Here is an 18,245-nt window from a genome sequence, read left to right on the forward strand (position 1 = left end):
GGGCTGCTCTGTATGCATTCCCTGTTTCTTCCTCACATAGCCTCGCCACGTCTCTTCTTTTCTTAAACTGTGTCTTACATTTTCTTTTGAGTTTTATCTTGATGTTTGTGATCACTAGACTGTGGTCTGAGTCTATATCTGCTCCTTGGAAAGTTTGGCACTGCTGTACTGATATTATCCATCTTCTTCTTATCAAAATCGTATATATTCTGTTCTTGGACCTCCTATCGTTCTATCGCCACATCTACTTCCTACAGTCCTTTTGTTGGAATCTCGTGTTACAGATCACCATCTCATGCTCTGTAGCAAAGTCTAGTAGTTTTTCACCTCGTTCATTTCTTTCTCCATATCCATACCTTCCCATGACTCTCTCCCACCCTTGGTTATCTGTTCCAACCTTCGCATTCCAATCTCCTCCGATGATCAACACATCTGTCTTCAGTATCTCCTCCACCGTCTTTGTCAAGTCTTAATAGAATAGCCCAATCTTTTCCTCCGTACTGTCCAACGTGGGTTTGTAAACCTGAATGACTGAAATTTTGAACAGCTTTTCTTCGAATCTCCCTACTATCATTCTTGCACTCACCAGTTTGTATCCTAAGAATGCTCTTCTAGCTGTTTTGCTAAGAAGGAATCCAACTCCTGCTTCGTGCTTCATTTCAGTTGCTGACCAAATGACTTTGCATCCGCATATCTCTCCTGATCCCATCCAGCACATCTCTGCCAGTCCAAGTATATCACATCGGTATCTCTCCATCTCCTTCCGAAGCAGCTCTTATTTTCCAGATGCCCACAGTGTTTGGACTTTCCATGTTCCAATGGATAGCATATGTATTAGCTGTAATTTTCTTTTGGTAGCCAACTTATCAACCCAACCCTGATTGCTCGATTGGTATCCCGGACCTTGTTTATCCAGGCGACGTCTGATCCGGCATCTTTTACAATTTAGTTGTGCTGGCATCAGATTTTATTTGTATTGTTGTTTGATGGTCAGTGTATCAACACACATCTGACCAACCCTCCTCCTTCATCCATGCTTGGGACTGGCATGGAGTTCATAGAGGCTTCATGGTGGAGTTCATTCACTAGATGGTTCCTGTGAGATCTAATTGTGCATTAACACACCATTCTGTTGCACTGTTTATCTGCAAAGGGAAATGGAAGGCATACACAAGCTCAGTTAGTTTTGTATATTTCTATTCTGCCTGCAACATGATTAAGGATTTCAGCATCTCTGTTTACTCCTCCATCACTTTTATTATCCACTCCTGGCTCTCCTTTCTGGCCTGCCTGGCTGTTTTATAACTTTTGTTCAAAATCTCTCTCCATATCCTGCATTCTTGTTTTGGTCTTGGTTGCTTCCTTATCTGGTGGGGGCACTCTGCTGATGTGTAGTGTGTTGCACTGAAAATTACATCTGCAGAAGCACAAGAAACAATACAAAGAAGCATGATTATTAGTGCATGCACAGCATGGGATTATAGTATAATGTACTTTTTAAAAATGTGAATCCATTTCTCATCTCTTGGCAAACATGGCTTGGTGAGAACCTGAAGTATGGTGAGTTTGGGCTTGGGTGGGGGGAACCCCCATTCAATTAACAAAGCACTCTTGTGGATCATACGTCTGCATGATCTATGGCAAAGCCAGTGTTAGCTCATATTCCTGTGGTTGGATGGTATAATTATGGACCAAATTCTCCTGACTCATTTGCTTTCTAGGCCCTCAAAACTTAGGGTTGACTTCTGCACCATCTGTCTGTGCAAAAGTTTGTAAATCTCCAGCTGTATGCAAACTGTCAATATGGTATAAAAGGCAAAATATCTTGTGTTTGTTTTATTAAAAGGGATTACTGCGGGGGACTAGGGGCAACTGTAAATTCTGCCATCATTTTCCATAGTCTCATGTCACTGTAGCTGATTATTTCACTCCCTAGAATAGGCAAGGATGTATTACCTGCATGGGTCTCCACCCTGCTCACCTGTGTGCTGCTTTATTCCTTGTGGCAGTAATTGACAATATGCACAGGACAGTTTCCTATAATTGTGGAAGGAAAAAGGCTAAATGTGAGCACAAATTTGAGAATGTACTCATAGATTTGTATGTTCTACTATCTGTGCAACATAGTCCATAGGACTTCCTTGAATTAATTTGTATAAACTAGAGAATCTCTTCTTTAGAAAATATTGAATTTTGATTTAAAAATATCCAGTCATGGAGAATCAACCAGAACCCTTGTGCAGTTGTTCCATGTTGCACCAAAACTAAAGATTTTTCCCTTTTCCATCTCAGGATGTTTTCAATATATGGGACCAGTGATAGCCTCACAACTTATTTTCCTTGGCCAGAGAAATGTTGGTACTCTGAAAGTGTGTTTTACCCATGCAAGCTTATGCCCAAATATATCTGTTAGTCTGTAAGGAGCCGCAGGACTCGTCTGTGTTTGTACTGATCCTCTATTTCAGCTACTCCACTTGCATGCTTAATTTATGCTTTGGACTGCCATTTTCTTTGGGAGACAAGGTGTGTCAGGTGCTATCTTTTATTGAACCCAAGAAATCTTTTATATCTGTTAGCAAGAGAGAGCAGCTTTTGAGCATAAGCAGAGCTCTTAGAAGACCTTTTAAAAGATTCATAACTTTTCTTAGATGATGCATGCAAAGGAAAACACTATTTTTCTAGTTAGTTACCTTTTTCTATAATTTGAAATCAGTAGGCTGCTAGAAAAATGGGAGACCAACTACTGGGTGCAGGCAAATCTGACTGATTTGCTGTTGTCAAACAATACTTCTCCCAAATTGTGTCAGATCTTATGTCTTATAAAAACCATGTCAGAAGAGATTACTCCCAAGATAAATCACACTTTAAGGACTAAATTTTCAAATTATGCCATCTGCTTGTTCACAGCATGAAATTACATGCAGGAGCAAGTACTCCAAGTTTCCATATTTAGTATAAATTAATTTAAGCTTTGCAATCTGTGTGAAATTTTCATATATTTAATGTAAGCAGTTGGAGTCTGCCCTCATTGTAGATCCAAATCTTTGAAGTTAGTTGATATGTTGGTACACAGGTATGTAGATTCTTCTTTGGGTGATGGTGCATACAAATACTCTCTTTGTGGGTGTTTATGTGCCCCATGGTCTAGAGCAGAAGGTTTTTGTGGAACTGTCTATTGATCGGCACAAGTGCAGTGTGTGTCCTCATCCTCCCAGCTGAGTACATAGTAAGTCAGTCTGGCTGACATCTCTCTGCTTCCCTCTTACTGTTGCATGCTCAGAGTTGGAACCCCTTTTATCCTCTGTCGTCTTACTGTTTACTTTCTTGTAGTTGTATGCTATTAGTATTCTTTTAGGGTGGATAATTTACATAGTTGTGACAATTTTCCGTGGTCATGGTCAGATCCCGACTTGAAATTGTCACATAATCCAGCATTCAAAAACTGTGGTTTGGTGAACATTACTCATTCTTCAGGAAAAATTAGCCTCGTACTGTCTCAGGGAAGCCCGTGTCACTGCACAGTCTGCCGTTTATAAGGCTTTCCTGCTGTGCACCTGGGAACTGCAACAACTTCAGTTCAGGAAGCACCTTTGGGAAGAGGCTATGAGGCTGCATGCATACTCGCATCTCAGCTTGTTAGAACTGATGATGATCTTCAAGTATAGTTTCTTCAAGTGCTCTGTTTTAGGCAGTTGTGAACCCTGTGCCTCTAGCCAGAGAACTGCAACAGTAGTGCTTGGCTGGGCTGCACATGCTCTCTTATAGCTGCAGTGGCCGTTGACTAATGAGACCTTCCATCCCCCAGTTCTTTGAGTGTTTGTTCGTGTGCATTCCCATCAGGCATGCATGCGCATGCAGAGTTAGGGGATTTTTTTTCCCCATTAGCAGGGTCTTGTGTTGATGACACTTATACCCATGCAAAGAAACTCCAGGGGTACTTAAGAGATGCAAGCCCTTTCCATGTTACCATATATACAGTTCTCATCACTACATTCATCCTTTCACTTTTAACACAGAACTTAGCTATTTTGTATTATTCTTTGCTTGTCATAACAGTTTGCCAGCCAACCCCTCCCTCCTCAGATGAATGCACTCAAGGCACTGGGTCTTACCAATTCCCCTGTCCCACTTCACGTGGAGAAGAGCATTAGCAGCCTTCAGGCACTATCCTTCACCAAACTCTGAAACTTAGTCTCAAGACTTTTTTCTTATTTGCAGTGCTGCCTTGGTCACGTTCACCTTGACTCACTCCTACCACTGCAATCCTTAACAACCCAGCCTTGCTTTCTCAGGCCACTGGGATTTTCATCTTCATCTCTCCATCTCCTTGCTCTCTTTCACTCTTTTCTACATCCCTTCCTCTCTCTTTGCAGAGGAGGGAGGGATAATTCAGTGGTTTGAGCATTGGTCTGCTAAACCTAGGTTTGTGAGTTCAGTCCTTCAGGGGTGGGAGGTGGCATTTAGGGATCTGGGGCGTATAGATGAAGAAAAAAATCAAACAAACATCTGTCAGGGATGGTGGTAGGTCCTTCTGTGAGTGCAGGGGGTCTGGATTCAATGACCTCTCAAGGTCCCTTCCGGTTCTATGAGATAGGTATATCTCCATTTATAGGCTCATCCTGGGCACACCTTGGAACAGTGCTTTTATGGTGCCCAATATTGTGCCTTGCCAATGACTCCGCATGCCCCACCACTTCCCAATGCCTTCTTACCACCAGTGATGGCTAGCTGAAACTCCCCTATGCTCTTGTTCCCGAGTGCAGCAGTCCTTGTTTAATTCTCTCTGATTCTTAGTGTTCAGTAGTTAATAGTTTTAGTAGTTATTTACATTGTTTCAGTTGGGAGATCTTTTTCCTCCTGCAAGCCGTGGCACCAGGGCAGGCTTCAGACCTGTGGATCCTGTGGCAGACATGCCCAGAAGCAACCCCCACGCTTCCTGTTGGAAGTGCTTAGTTAAAGGGTCATCAAAAAGATTTCTGTGTGATTTGCCAGACCTTCAGGTGCTGCACACTTGAAGTAGAGATCAGTGCCTCATAGTCTTGCTGAGGAAGGCAGCACTCTGGTCCCAGCCAGACCACGCGCTGACTGTTTTGGCACTGAGTGTTGCCTGCTCCATGTGCGGTGCCCTGGCATCTGTCTCATAAGCTCAGGTGCCTGCTACAGATTCACAGCACCGGACGGGCTCTTCTCGCGGCACCCACCAGAGCTGTCAATCACAGTCATTGGTGCTACAAAGGAAGCTGGGTAGAGGGCGGTGTCCCACAGCCAAAGCAACGGATAAGCCTGTGGTAAGATCTGAGTTGGACTAGCCTGTTCCAACTTCGGCTATGGAATCCTCCTCCACTCAAGTTGGAGGACCGTGAATTCCACTTTGGGCTTGATCTCCAGAGACATCAAGAGAACTTTGTGTGCCGTCAACGCCAGAGGTTTTTCAGTCAGCCCATGAGTTGATGCACAGTACAACACCCTTCTCTTCACCTGGACCAGCTTCTTCTAGGGCACCCCACTGGAGCCATGATGGCTCGGTGATCCCCTACACGGGGTGGAGAAGCATTTTCACAGAGGGGCAACTTCATGAATTTTGGTACTGGTTGCAGGCTGGGCCGTCAACAGAGTTGTAAGCTGGGGGCTACAGAGGGAGATAGAATATATGAGTATGAAGGAGAAACACTGTGTTTGAGAAGCAGATTTTGAGATACAGATTATATGGTACATATGTGTTAGTGACTTTGGTGTGGAACAAACTGGGTATGTGTGACTGTGACAGTGACAGTGTGTGTACATGCTGGCTGCTGCTGAGTGAGTTTCTGAGAGAAGCCACGCTGTCTGTCTCTTAAGCAAAATCTGTCCTGCTCTGTTGTCTTCTCACCCCCACCTCCGCCTCCCATGCTCCCGGTGCTCGGCACTCCTGAGTCAGTCACTTACAATCCATGTTTCAGACTGGAGCGGTTCTAGTGTGTGTCTCCTCTCCCTGATTCCGGCTCTGCAGATGTGGGATATAGAGGCAGGAGAACACTCTGACTTCAGCACTACGTTCTCCTGCACAGGTAGAAGGAGAATCCTAGGAGCAGCTTGGTTGTCGATGGAACCAAGGGGGAGGAGGAAGGGCAGCTGAGAACATGCAGCTGGCTATGGGTTATGCATTCTGTGCTGATCAGCTGTTCTCTCTGGCCCACACTGCGTGGTGGGCTAGAGCTGGTCCCCAGGTCTGATTTTTGCCCACCACCAAATGCATCCCTCTCCCATGCTGCAACAAGGGCACCAGAGTGGATCTTTGCATTTGAGCATAGTTCATAAAAGCACATTCCCTCCCTGCTCTTGTACAGATGCTAGTACCACAGTAGGAGTAGGTGATCTACATCCACCCATAATGAGCAGCACCGTTACACAGCACCATCGCCAGTCCAGTGGTAGTCCTTTGCCCAGTGGCCTTTTTTGGACTCCATGGGCTTATTATCAAAGCCAAGGTAGGAATAAAGGCCCCTGTTTAGGGCATTTTCTGGGCGCGGGGGAGAGGGGAGGAGACACAGACATGTTTACTACTGATGAGAGCACCATGAACCTTCGTGCCAGTTCCTGATGCAGGTCCGCCAACACTTTCAATCCCGCTGCAACTGGACACTGCGCCACTATTCTTGGCACCATTTCCCCACACGTCGTCTTTGGCACTGTCAGTAAGTTCAGCACTGGCACCACTTTAGTTGTTGTCAAGGTCTTTGACATCAGCGCCGTTACCTCCTGCTGGCACCAAAATCCTCCTCTTTGGCAGTGAAAGCATCTACAGTCAGTGGGGCACAGAGCGCTCTAAGCAGGGGCTATGCAATAGTCTCAGGAGATGGATGTCAAGGAGCATCCACTTTGGTGGGCCACCTCCTTGTTATTTTCTTCACATGAGGCACTAGTGTCACAGCTACTTTCCCAGCCCTATAAGACAGCTTGCAAGAGCTCCTTAGGAATGTGGCACAGGGTTTCAGTATTGAGTCAGAGGTGGTGGTACAGGACGTTGACCCTGTTGTGGACATACATGCTTGGTCTGCCCCAGCTTTGCCTCTCATTGGGACAGTTTTGGACACCACCAGGGTGTGGCTCACCCCTGCCTTATTGCTACCAACAACCAAGTGCAAAGAGAGATGTTATTTTTGGGCCATCCAGAGTTTTGGACCTACCTTGTGAGGTCCAACAGACCATTCAGGACCTTCCATTTGAGGGCACAACTCTTTTTCTGAAAAGCATGGCAAGAAACTGTATAGTTTTAAAACTCCAGAACCATCCTCAGGTTTCTAGGCCTCCACATTTCTGCAAGCAATGCAGGGATTTTACACCTCGCACCCACTCCTTCCCATACTGACCTCAGGGCTGCAAAGGTGGGCCAAGGAGGAGGAACAGGAGTGGCAGAAGCTTCCATTCTCCATGAAACCAAAGCTTGGGCCAACTCAAGGTGTCAACAGGCCATAAGCAGGTCTTTTGAGGGTACAGTTGACGATTATGTACCAGTCACCTTTCTGGATCTCTTCCACCTTAACTTCTCATGCCCACTATCTCCTTTCTGTCATGCCTCATCCTGAATTACATCAGATCAACGAGTACTCTCTGTGATGGAGTGTAGCTATTCCATGAAGCTTTCTCCTTCCCCCGTCATTTCACCCCCACTCCGTGTCTATCTTCAGGGATCCTTCTCATGCATTTCTCTTAATTCAGGATATGCAGTTGCTCCTGTCTCTCTGGTAGGGAGGGGAGGTCTCTCTGGAAAACTGGGAGTGGGGGTGAGGTGGGGAGGAAGGCATTTACTCTATTTACTTCCTAATACCAAAAAGCAAGGGTTGTCTCGGTCCCGTTTTGGACTGGCAGGATTTCAACAAGTTTTAAAAGAAGTTCAAATTCTGCTTGGCTTCCCTGATATTGATAGTTCCTGCTCTGGATCTGAAGGACTGGTATGCTACATTCGACTTCAGGGATGACTACTTCTACATCTCAATCTACCAACCCTACTGGAAGTATTTAAGATTTGTGGTAAACTACATGCAGTATCAATTCACGCTATTCCCTTTCAGCCTGTCCTTGACCGCTCAAGTGTTCACCAAGTGCATTGCAGTTATTGCCACCTTCTTTCACAAGCTTCAAGTAAAGGTGTGTCTATTCCTAGATGGCTGGCTCATGAAGATTCCATCCAGGTGTCAGGCAGGGGCCCACGTGAAAGTCATCAGAGCCACTTTTGACAATGTAGGCCACCTCCTCAACAAGAGAAAATTCACTCTTTCCCCTGTTCAGAGAATAGAGTTCATTGTGGCAGTAGTGGGCACAACCCAAGTAAGGGCATACCTTCCAGTGGAGAGGTTTCAGGTCATGGCTACAATCATTCAGGGGCTCAGACAGTTTCATACTACCAAAGCCAGGAACTGCTTGAAGCTGTTAAGTCACATGGTATCGTGCATCTATATAGGACATTATGCGAGACAAAGACTCATTCTCCTTCAGATATGACTGGGACCAACCTACTACCTATCTTGAGTCAAACTTGACAGCCTGGTAAAATTAGCCTGCTCAATACTAGACTTCCTCCTGTGATGGTTCTACCAGCATCAGGTGCACTCCAGAGCCTCCTTTGCAGCATCACGGCTGTTGTGAGCCCTGGTGGTGGACATCTCAGACTTGGAGTGGGGAGCACACGTAGGAGATCTTGGAACTCAAGGCCTGTGATCCCCTGCCAGTCTGGACTTTCACACAAACATTAGGGAACTCAAGTCAGTGTGGTACGCTATGCTTCCCAGACCCACCTGGCAGGTTTTTTATGTCAGTTTTGATGGAAAACACAACAACAGTGTTAGGTATCAGCAAAGATGGCAGTGCACACTCCTCTTCTCTGTGTCAGAAAGCACTTAAACTATGGGACTTATGTGGAACAGTCAATACACTACAGGCTTTGTACTTCTCAAGAGTGCAAAACAAGTTAACCAGCAGCCTGTCAGTCCTTTGTTATACCCAGTGGTCTCTTCACCTGGCTGATGTGTAGTCAATCATGCAGGAGTCGGGGCTTCCCTGGTAGGTGTCTTTGCAATGTGGCACACGAGAAGATGCTATCAGTTCTGCTCATTCTGTAGCCTCAGCCTGGATGCATGCCTCCTGAATTGGGCCGAATGTCTCTTTTATGCTTTTCGACTCATACCACTTCTATACAAGGCGTTGCTCAAAATCAGATGAGACTGAGTCCAGGTCATTCTCACAGTCCCAACCTGGGTCCACCAACATTGATATACCTCTTTGCAGCCCATGTATGTGGAGACCCTGATCCTGCTTCCATTCTTGCCAGCCTTGTGACAGAAGACTATGACTGTTTACACCACCTGAACCTCAAGTCTATTCACCCCAGCATGGAAGGTCCATGACTGAACCTTTTGGCGCTCGTTTGCTTGGACCAGGTTAGACAAGTTCTCCTGGGCAGTAGGAAACCCTCCATGAGAACAGTCTACCTTGCCAACAGGAAGAGATTTTCAGTCTAGTCCATGCAACACTATTTGCACCCAATGCAGGCCCCAGTACCCTTGATTCTATACTGTTTCTTCCACCTCGAATAGCAAGGGATTTCAGTCTTGAGTTAGTCCTCCTATCAGCTTTCCGCCCCAGGGCACAAGGCTGTTTCATGTTCATGAACCATTTGGTCTACCTTTTCTTTTATTCTTCAGTCTGCAGGCTGGTCCCTACCTGGAACCTTAACTTAGCTCTTTCTAAACTCTAGGGGCCACCATTTGAGCCACTTTCTGTGTGCTTGCTTCTCTACTTCTATTTTAACATCCCCCAGGAGGGTGTCTGAGCTCAGGGTTCTGTTATTGGAGCCTAGCTTGCCAGACGTTTCTACTTGAGATTCTTATGATACAATCACAGCACATGCAGCTCCTCATGAACAAATGTTGCAGCAATAGCTTACATCAGCAAAGAAGGTGGTGCCAGATGTTCATCCCCCTGCACAGTCTGTACTTGTGTGGAACTGGTGCATCTGCCATTATATGATGCTTCAGGCTACATGCCTGTCAGGCATCTCTAGTTCCATAGCTGATTATGCTTAGAAGAGCTGTCCACTTCAACCATGAGTGTGAACTTCACAAGCCACCTCTCTGCTACATCTTAAAAATCTGTGGCACCCCATTCTTGGACCATTTCACCACTTACGAGAATTGCAATTTGCTTCTCAAATGCACTTTTTCTGTTCTGGATGGGAAACACCCGTTATGCCTTTCCTCCCATTCCCCTTCTTCCACAGATCCTCCATGAGATTGACAAGACTGGGTTGCCATAATACTCATTAGCCTCACTGCCTCATAACACTCCACAGCTTCCAACAGCCTGATATTTGGATGGAGCTTGATGATAGACTAAGCATACTCCACTTCAGTGAACCCTGTCATTACTCAGAGTGGAAGGGTATCCACCACAGCCCACTAACAAGTTAAATAGAAATGTTTCATTGCTTGACCTTGCTGCCACCGCAACCATCTCAGTGTGATTTCTATTTGTGTCATCCTCAGGTTACTTCCTTGAGTTCAGAATGTTGGGCTTTGCACCCAGCATTATCCAGGCCCACCTGGCAGTGTTTAGTGACACCTTCCATCCAGTGGCTGGAATCAAAGGCTGCATCTACATTACGAGATAAATTTGAATTTAAGGCAGTTAACTCAATTGTACCAAGTGACTGTCTTCACTGTAAATATCATTAGCTCAATGAAAGGAGCACTAATATCGATATTATAATATTGGCAGAACTGGGTGGGTGTAGCATCAAGTTCAAATTTAAAATCTTAGATAAAGGCCATTGTGGAAGCCCCATGTCTTTAAATGGATATTATTAGCCTCCAGAAGTCTCCTGTATGTATCCCACAGAGTTTACACGGTTACCTGCCAAGTATGGCTGCTTCTTTCTCTGCTGCTCTCCACCAGGTGTGCAGTAAGAAGATCACAGGAAGCCCATGAATTTTTGATTAAATTTGAATGTATCAGCACCCAGCTGTGCAAATATAAAGAGCATCCACAATGAAAAAAAATTCTTTCACCCATTGCCATCACATCGCATCACACCACATGGGTAGTCATCACATTGCACTGATAGCAATCACATTGTTAGCTGTCTCCTGCAGTCATGAGCACTTGGGTATTCATCTACCTAGTAGTTCTCAGGCTTGCAAGAGAGCTCCAGCATGGGCCCTTTAGGAGACTCTGGATCTTCTTGCAGGTTGGGGAGACACATCAGTGGCTAGGAAAGCTTGGGTGGCCAACAGAATCATGCACCTCTATGCGTGAGATGACCGCCAGAGGTTAATCCTGGGACTCTATGCAGTGCTGGGTGCAGGTGAAAGAACTCAGGCCAGCCTATCACAAAGTTTGGGAAGCCAACCAGTGGTCAGGGTCATCTCCACAGACCTGCCACTATTATCAACAGCTGCATGTGTTTATCCAGGCACTCTTGTGTTTTTTGCACAAGATTTTTGGGCAGGCATGACTTACTGCAGTTTCCAGGATAGCAGACCTTGCCGCGCCAGGCATCTAGATAGTGATCTGGTGTTGCGCTACACAGCAATTTGGCAAATTGTCCAGGCTTGTGGTCACCCAGGATGAGCAGCTGTTCTTTGTGTGGAGTCACTGAAGTTTTTCTTGCTGCAGTCCATGTCTCCTGTGTAGGGCTTCATCAGGTAAGGGAGAAGAGGCTAAGCAGGGTTACCCAATATTATCATAGGTATCTCCACATCACCGATCTGATTTTCCAGTCTGGGAAAAAGTCCCATCCGTGACCTTTACCTGTGTACCAGAATTTTGGAAGATGTGCACCTTGTGAACCCTCCCCAACCATCCCATACAGATATTGGTGAAATGATCTTTCTGATCTACCAACACATGCAAAACCGTGGAGAAGTATCACTTCTGGCTTATAAGGGCCAGGTGGGCCGGGGCCTTGATGGGGATGTATGTGCCATCTGTTTCCTCACTGCAGTTAGGAAACCCTGGGCAGCAAAGCTGTCCACTATGGCTTGTCTTCCTGAGGAGACAGCGACAGATTGCATGGGCTACCTCCATCACCACAGACCTCACCCTAGATCTGCACCCCCCAAATTGATTTGTCACTGATCGGTAACTGTCAGACGTTGCAAACTTCCACAGAAGGATTGCCACTCACTTTTGAACTATTAAAGCCAGCCTCATTCTTGTGGTGTTGAGACTCAGTGCAGGGGTAAACACATCACAAAGTTCCATAAAAGTGGACTTACGTGTGCAAAAATTCTACAGCCACTGCTGGTGGTCCCAGGATTCCAAAATGATGTGGTCCTACCAGTGTGTACTGGTCTCACGAGTCTAAAACCGCCACTCCACTGTCAGCAATGCACCCAAGGCATCCAGCATTCATGAGTTCTTGGACTGTAGTTGTAAGATTTGCTTTTCAAAACCACCATCATTGTCATCATACTGAACCATCACTGCACTTTGTAATAGAAATCAATGGTTGTGCTAGTGCTGTGCTGGAGAAAATGGTACAATCTCCAGTTTTTCGCGTGGTTACTGGGTGCTCTGAATTCTGGGACAGTGCACTGCATTCTGGGATTCTGATACGAAACACCCACAAGCAACTGGGGCTAAGGCGCTGTCGGATAGGTACTCACACTGCATTGCTCACAGTCAAACTGGGATAATGCGGTGGGGGTGTGGAAACTAGATACGGAGAAATGGCTCAAGTTTCCAGAGAGTTTGTAGACACTTGAATTTGATAAGAACAAGGTTAAAAATTTATATTGAGTATATGTTGAATTTATTTCCTTGTTTAGATGCAGCCTAAGTGTTTTCTCACCTCACTACCACTTACTCTTCTCAGCACCTGTTTCCCAGCATTTAATCCTACATGCTTGTGGTATCTTGGTCTTGTACTTCTCTGTTCTCAAGAGCTGCTGGAAGAGTGCTCCTGTTTCTTCAATGAAGGTGTGGTTCTTGGTAGTCATTACCTCTGTTACATGGCGATCATGATGGCTGGTTTCCCTCCAACCCTCACTCACACCTTCACACCATGTTCTACAAAGACAAAAGTCTCCCTAAGATCCTCCCAAAAGTGATGTCACAGTTCCACCCCAATCTTTACATTTCCGCCTTCTGTCCCAAACACACAACTCCACTGGGTACAGGTACCTTTTGCTTTTGTAATGCCCTCCATACACTGGTCATCTAATCTCCACTGCCTTTCGGGCATTACTGGAAACTATTTGGTGCAATGCAGAGTTCTCAAAGCTCACACAGTTTTCTCGCAGTGGAACTGGGTCTCTCAGCACCCACACACTCTCCCATGTACAGCTGCTGGATATAGTTAAAGTGCCCTACATGTGAGCATGAGCTACCACATCAGCATACTTCATAGATTTCTTAAAACAAGATATCTGTCCAGCAGTGACATGGTGCTCTGTTCACATCTTCACATTTCACTACACCATTGCCAGTGGGGCAGCTGCAGATACTGCCATGGACCATGTTATACTGTGCACGGCATTTTCTCCTGCATCCTCCTGTGCACTGCGACGCTGATTAATGCTTGCTACTCACCCATGATTGGAATGCATACAGAATCCATCAGTCGAAGAAGAGTAGAAGGATACATATTTGTAACTTGAGGTGGCTTGAGATGTGTGGTCTGTATTTGTATTCGGTGTTCACCTTCTGTCCTCTCTGTGGGAGATTATCATAGCAGCAAGAGCATCAGTGGAGATGTGTTAACCCACACAACCTGTTATAACCTTAACTGGAAACGTGAGGAGAGTTGACAGACACTGCTATGACAGTATTTTTGCTGTGGCACATGTGCACCCATGATGGTAATGCAAATAGGGACCACACATCTCGAAGAACCTCCAATTACAGGTAGGAAGTTTCCCTTTCACACCTTAGGTTGTGACTTTGCCAAGTTATGTGTTTTGAGTAACAGTGTAAAGTCTGTATGATAGTAGGGAGTGTAAGGAGTTATTTGGGATTTTTAATGAAGATCTGGTGAAGCTAAGAAGTAGCTAGCTATTTTTCTAAACTGTATATAATAAAAAATATGCTTGACAGGATTTTCAAATGTTTCCATTGCCTGAACAATGTCTTCAAAGGATGTTATGTGGGATATTTTCCCATCCTGTCATTGCTGGGATGGCATAAAGTCCCTGTGACGTCTATACCTATTGCTTCCATGATTAGGCATATCTGGGAAACACATAATACCTATTTAGTTAACTCTTAATATGATTTAACTTTTGAAAATGAGAAGTCATTGCCAAAAGTCAGATCTTTCCCTGCAGATAACTTGAATTGTGTGTGAGGATTAAAAGAAAAAACCTGTTCTCTACTACGGGGTCCTCACAGTTCTGAAGTGTGGAGAATAACCATTTGGTCCAACTTTTATAAGTTATTAGTTTTCTAGTGTTTATATAATGTATCAAAGTAAATAAAAACATAAAAAAGAAAACTTAATGGAATTAAAATAAAATAGTGTAATATAAAATTATCACATTATTCCAATGTAAACCCATGCTTCTTTAATACATTTTAATTGGAGTGGAAGTCGATCTTGTTTGGTCACTCTGGTTGTGTCTCCACTTGCATTCCTCTTTCAAAAGAGGCATGCAAATGAGGGAAATCAAACATGCAAAGGAGGTGCATATTTACATATCTGGCACCTCATTTAAGTCAGACTATGAACAGGAGGCATCCAGACAACTCTCCAACACCACATATTACAGACCTCTCTCCTCTGATCCCATTTTGGAATACCAAAAGAAATTACAACTACTACTTAAGGAGCTCTCTGCTGCTACTCGGTACCTTATTCACTCAGACACACAATCTGAGCCCCAACCTGGATTATTCTATTTACTTCCCAAAATCCACAAACCTGGGATCCCCAGATGCACTATCATTTCGGGTATTGTCACCCTTACCACTGGACTATCCAGTTATGTGGACTCCCTCCTCAGACCCTATGCCACCAACACTCCCAGCTATCTCCAAGATACTACTGACTTCCTGAGGAAATTACAAAACATTGGAAAAGTTCCTGACAACACCATCCTTGCCACTATGGATGTGGAGGCTCTGTACTCTAATATTCCACACAAAGACAGATTACAAGCAATCAGGAATACGATCCCTGACATCATCACAGCCAGTCTGGTGTCTGACCTCTGTAACTTTCTTCTCACCCACAATTATTTTCGATTTGGGGACAATTTATACCTCCAGATTAGTGGAACTGCTATGGGCACCTACATAGGCCCCACAATATACTAATGTATTTATGGCTGACATGGAACAATGATTCCTCAGCTCTTGTCCCCTATAACTCATCTGCTACTAAAGATATATTGATGACCTATTTTATGATTTGGACCCATGGTATAGAGACTCTAGAATACTTCCACAGAGACTTTAACAATCTACACCCCACCATGAACTTACGCCTCAATTACTCCATGTGAGCGATACATTTCCTGGACTCTACAGTACAAATCAAGGATGGCCTGATTGGTACCACCCTCTACTGGAAACCCACTGATGGCTATACTTACCTACACACTTCTAGCTTCCATCCTGCACACATAATTAGATCCATTGTTTACAATCAAGCCCTTAGGTACAATTGCATTTGTTCTGATCCTAATGACAGAGACCGAAAACTACAAGATCTTTACCAAATATTCATGAACCTGAATTACCCACCAGGAGAAATGAAAAAACAAATCGACAGAGCCAGACAAATACCCAGAGACCAGCTACTTCAAGATAGGCCCAAAAAAGCCAATAACAGAACACGACTGGTTATTATTTACAGCCCCCAACTCAGACCACTGCAATGCATTATTAAAGACCTACAACCCATCCTTAATCAGGATGCCACACTGCAGAAGGCCCTAGGTGACAGGCCTGTTCTCTCCTACAGACAACCTCCCAACCTTAAGAGGATTCTCACCCACAACCACAGTCTGTACCGCAGGAACACCAGTCCCAGAACTTTTCCTTGAACAAAGCCCGCTGCCAGCTTTGTCCACGTATCTATTCTGGAGATACCATCACTGGACCTAACCAGGTTATTCAGAGAATCATGGGCACATTCTCATGTTCTTCAACTAACCTCATATATACCATCATGTGCCAACAATGCCCAGATGCTTTATATATTGGACAGACTTCAAACTCTCTTAGACAAAGAGTTAAAGGGGGCAAAACAGACATAAAAACACTCCTGATCCACAAACCTGTCAGCCAGCATTTTACTGGAGTGGGCCATTCTGTTAATGACCATAAAAGTTTGCATCTTACTAAAAAGGAATTTTCACAACAGTCTGGTAAGAGGCTGCTGAACTCTTCTTTTATATTCAAAGCTGATGCATGAACACGTGGTTTGAACTGGGATGGGAATTTTCTGAGTCATTATAGGGGCTCTTTTGCATACTTGGCTTAATGTAATTCTTGGTCCCCCTCTCCCCTGCCCCTCTATACTCTCATTTGCTCACCTTGATAATTTTTTCTGATTTGTCAACCTCGATTACTATTTTTGGTTCTCTCTGCCTTAAATATCGAGTCTGTTCTGGTATGGCTGTGGTCTGAAGAAGTTGGTCTGTGCCACAAAAGCTCACCTAATAAATTATTTTGTTAGTCTTTAAAGTGCTACTTGACTGTTTTTTTGCTTTGATAATTATAAAACGTGTTTAAATGCAATCCAGAATGATACAGCTTGTTACACTAAACTGCCAAATACAAATTTATGTGAAAATAACATTCTTTTCAATATTGAAACACCCAGCCTATAAAATATAGAAGTGTGATATTTCAGACAGGTGAGGTTATTTAATCTTATGCTGTTTTGGATATTTGAGTAAACACCCTGTATGTGTTGTTTTCAAAACCACACATATGCAAGCTTACTACCAGTCACTCACTAGGATTACTAACAAAAGTGCAAGAATGTTTAGGTTAGAGGAGTCTCTCTATGAACATTTAGGAGAATCAAAAAGTTGATAGCTATGTTATCAAAAGTCTTATGGTTTCAATCAGCATCAGAAAATTCATATATCAGCTGAGAGATTTTTCTGTCTCTTGACTTCTCTTTCTCCCCTCTGGCTGCATTTGTGTTAGCAAGTTGTTTTGAAAGATCCCGTGGAGCGTCTACACTAATGGTTCCCAAACTTTTTGGCATCACACCCTCCTTTGTGTTTTTTTGCAAGAAATTTAGTAAAATTTGGATTAAGTTCCATTAATTTTGCATAGTGTCTGTTTTAGACACGGACTGTCGTCCTGTTATCCAGTCTCAGTGCAACTCAGATGCTTATCTAAATTGTGTTTATATCCCCTGTTGTGATTGCTTGTGGTCCAGTTGCTTCTTGATCTTATGATGGTTCTTCTTTAAACATATTTAACATGTATAATTTTTTAGTATTCTCTAATATAAATGTGATATAAACTCTGAATATAATTATAAAAATCATCCACAAATTTTGAGTGATTTGAAATATGTACAGATGGAAATCAGGTTTTTAAAGAGTGTGGAGAAACACATGTTTACTGTGTAAATGACTTTATTAATTTGTTTAACGATTAGAGGTACTTAAAATGTTTGAGTTGCATATTTCTCTCAAGTATTTTGAAAAGCTTTCTAAAATAAATTCATAAGAGTAAACACACATTTAAAATGACCATCATCATAACTCTGTGGCTGTGTCTACACTAGCTCCTTACTTCAAAGGGAGAATGTTAAGTTGGGTGTCAGGAGATGATTAATGAAGTGCTGTGGTGCATATGCAGCTCTTCATTAAGCTAATTCTCCCCTGCAGCAACTTTGAAGTAGCCTGGGCGCTTCGAAGTACCCGTGGGTTGGCTGCAGATAAATGCAAGCTGGCTCTTAGATGTTGAACACGTCGAAGTTGCCACAGGGCAGAATTAGCTTAATGAAGTGCTGCATGTGCACCGCAGCACTTCATTAATAATTTCCCGGCACCGACCAACCGTGCTCTCTTTGAAGCTGGGAGCTAGTGTGTAGACAGCCTGTGTGTAGTACATTTTTCTTCTAGAATAAATCACTCCTTTTATTGAAATATATACTCACACTGCAATATGTAACAAAATATGCAAGTTGAAAGTATTGGGTGTAATAACTGGTAAATGTAGTGTGTTTCTGCTATTGTATGTTGACAAAGCATATTGGGATAATATATTTAAACTGTATTTTTTTTATCCTGTATTTTAATTTC

At 43.9% G+C, this 18,245-nt stretch overlaps 1 protein-coding gene across 4 annotated transcripts in view; it reads left to right on the top strand.

Annotated features, from left to right (window-relative positions):
* The window catches only part of TDRD3 (tudor domain containing 3), a 345,653-nt gene that overhangs the window by 86,102 nt on the left and 241,306 nt on the right, over positions 1 to 18,245 (top strand). The gene's annotated exons all lie outside the window — the stretch shown is intronic.

The sequence above is a fragment of the Carettochelys insculpta genome, chromosome 1 (genome assembly GCF_033958435.1).
Source record: "Carettochelys insculpta isolate YL-2023 chromosome 1, ASM3395843v1, whole genome shotgun sequence".
NCBI lineage: Eukaryota > Metazoa > Chordata > Testudines > Carettochelyidae > Carettochelys > Carettochelys insculpta.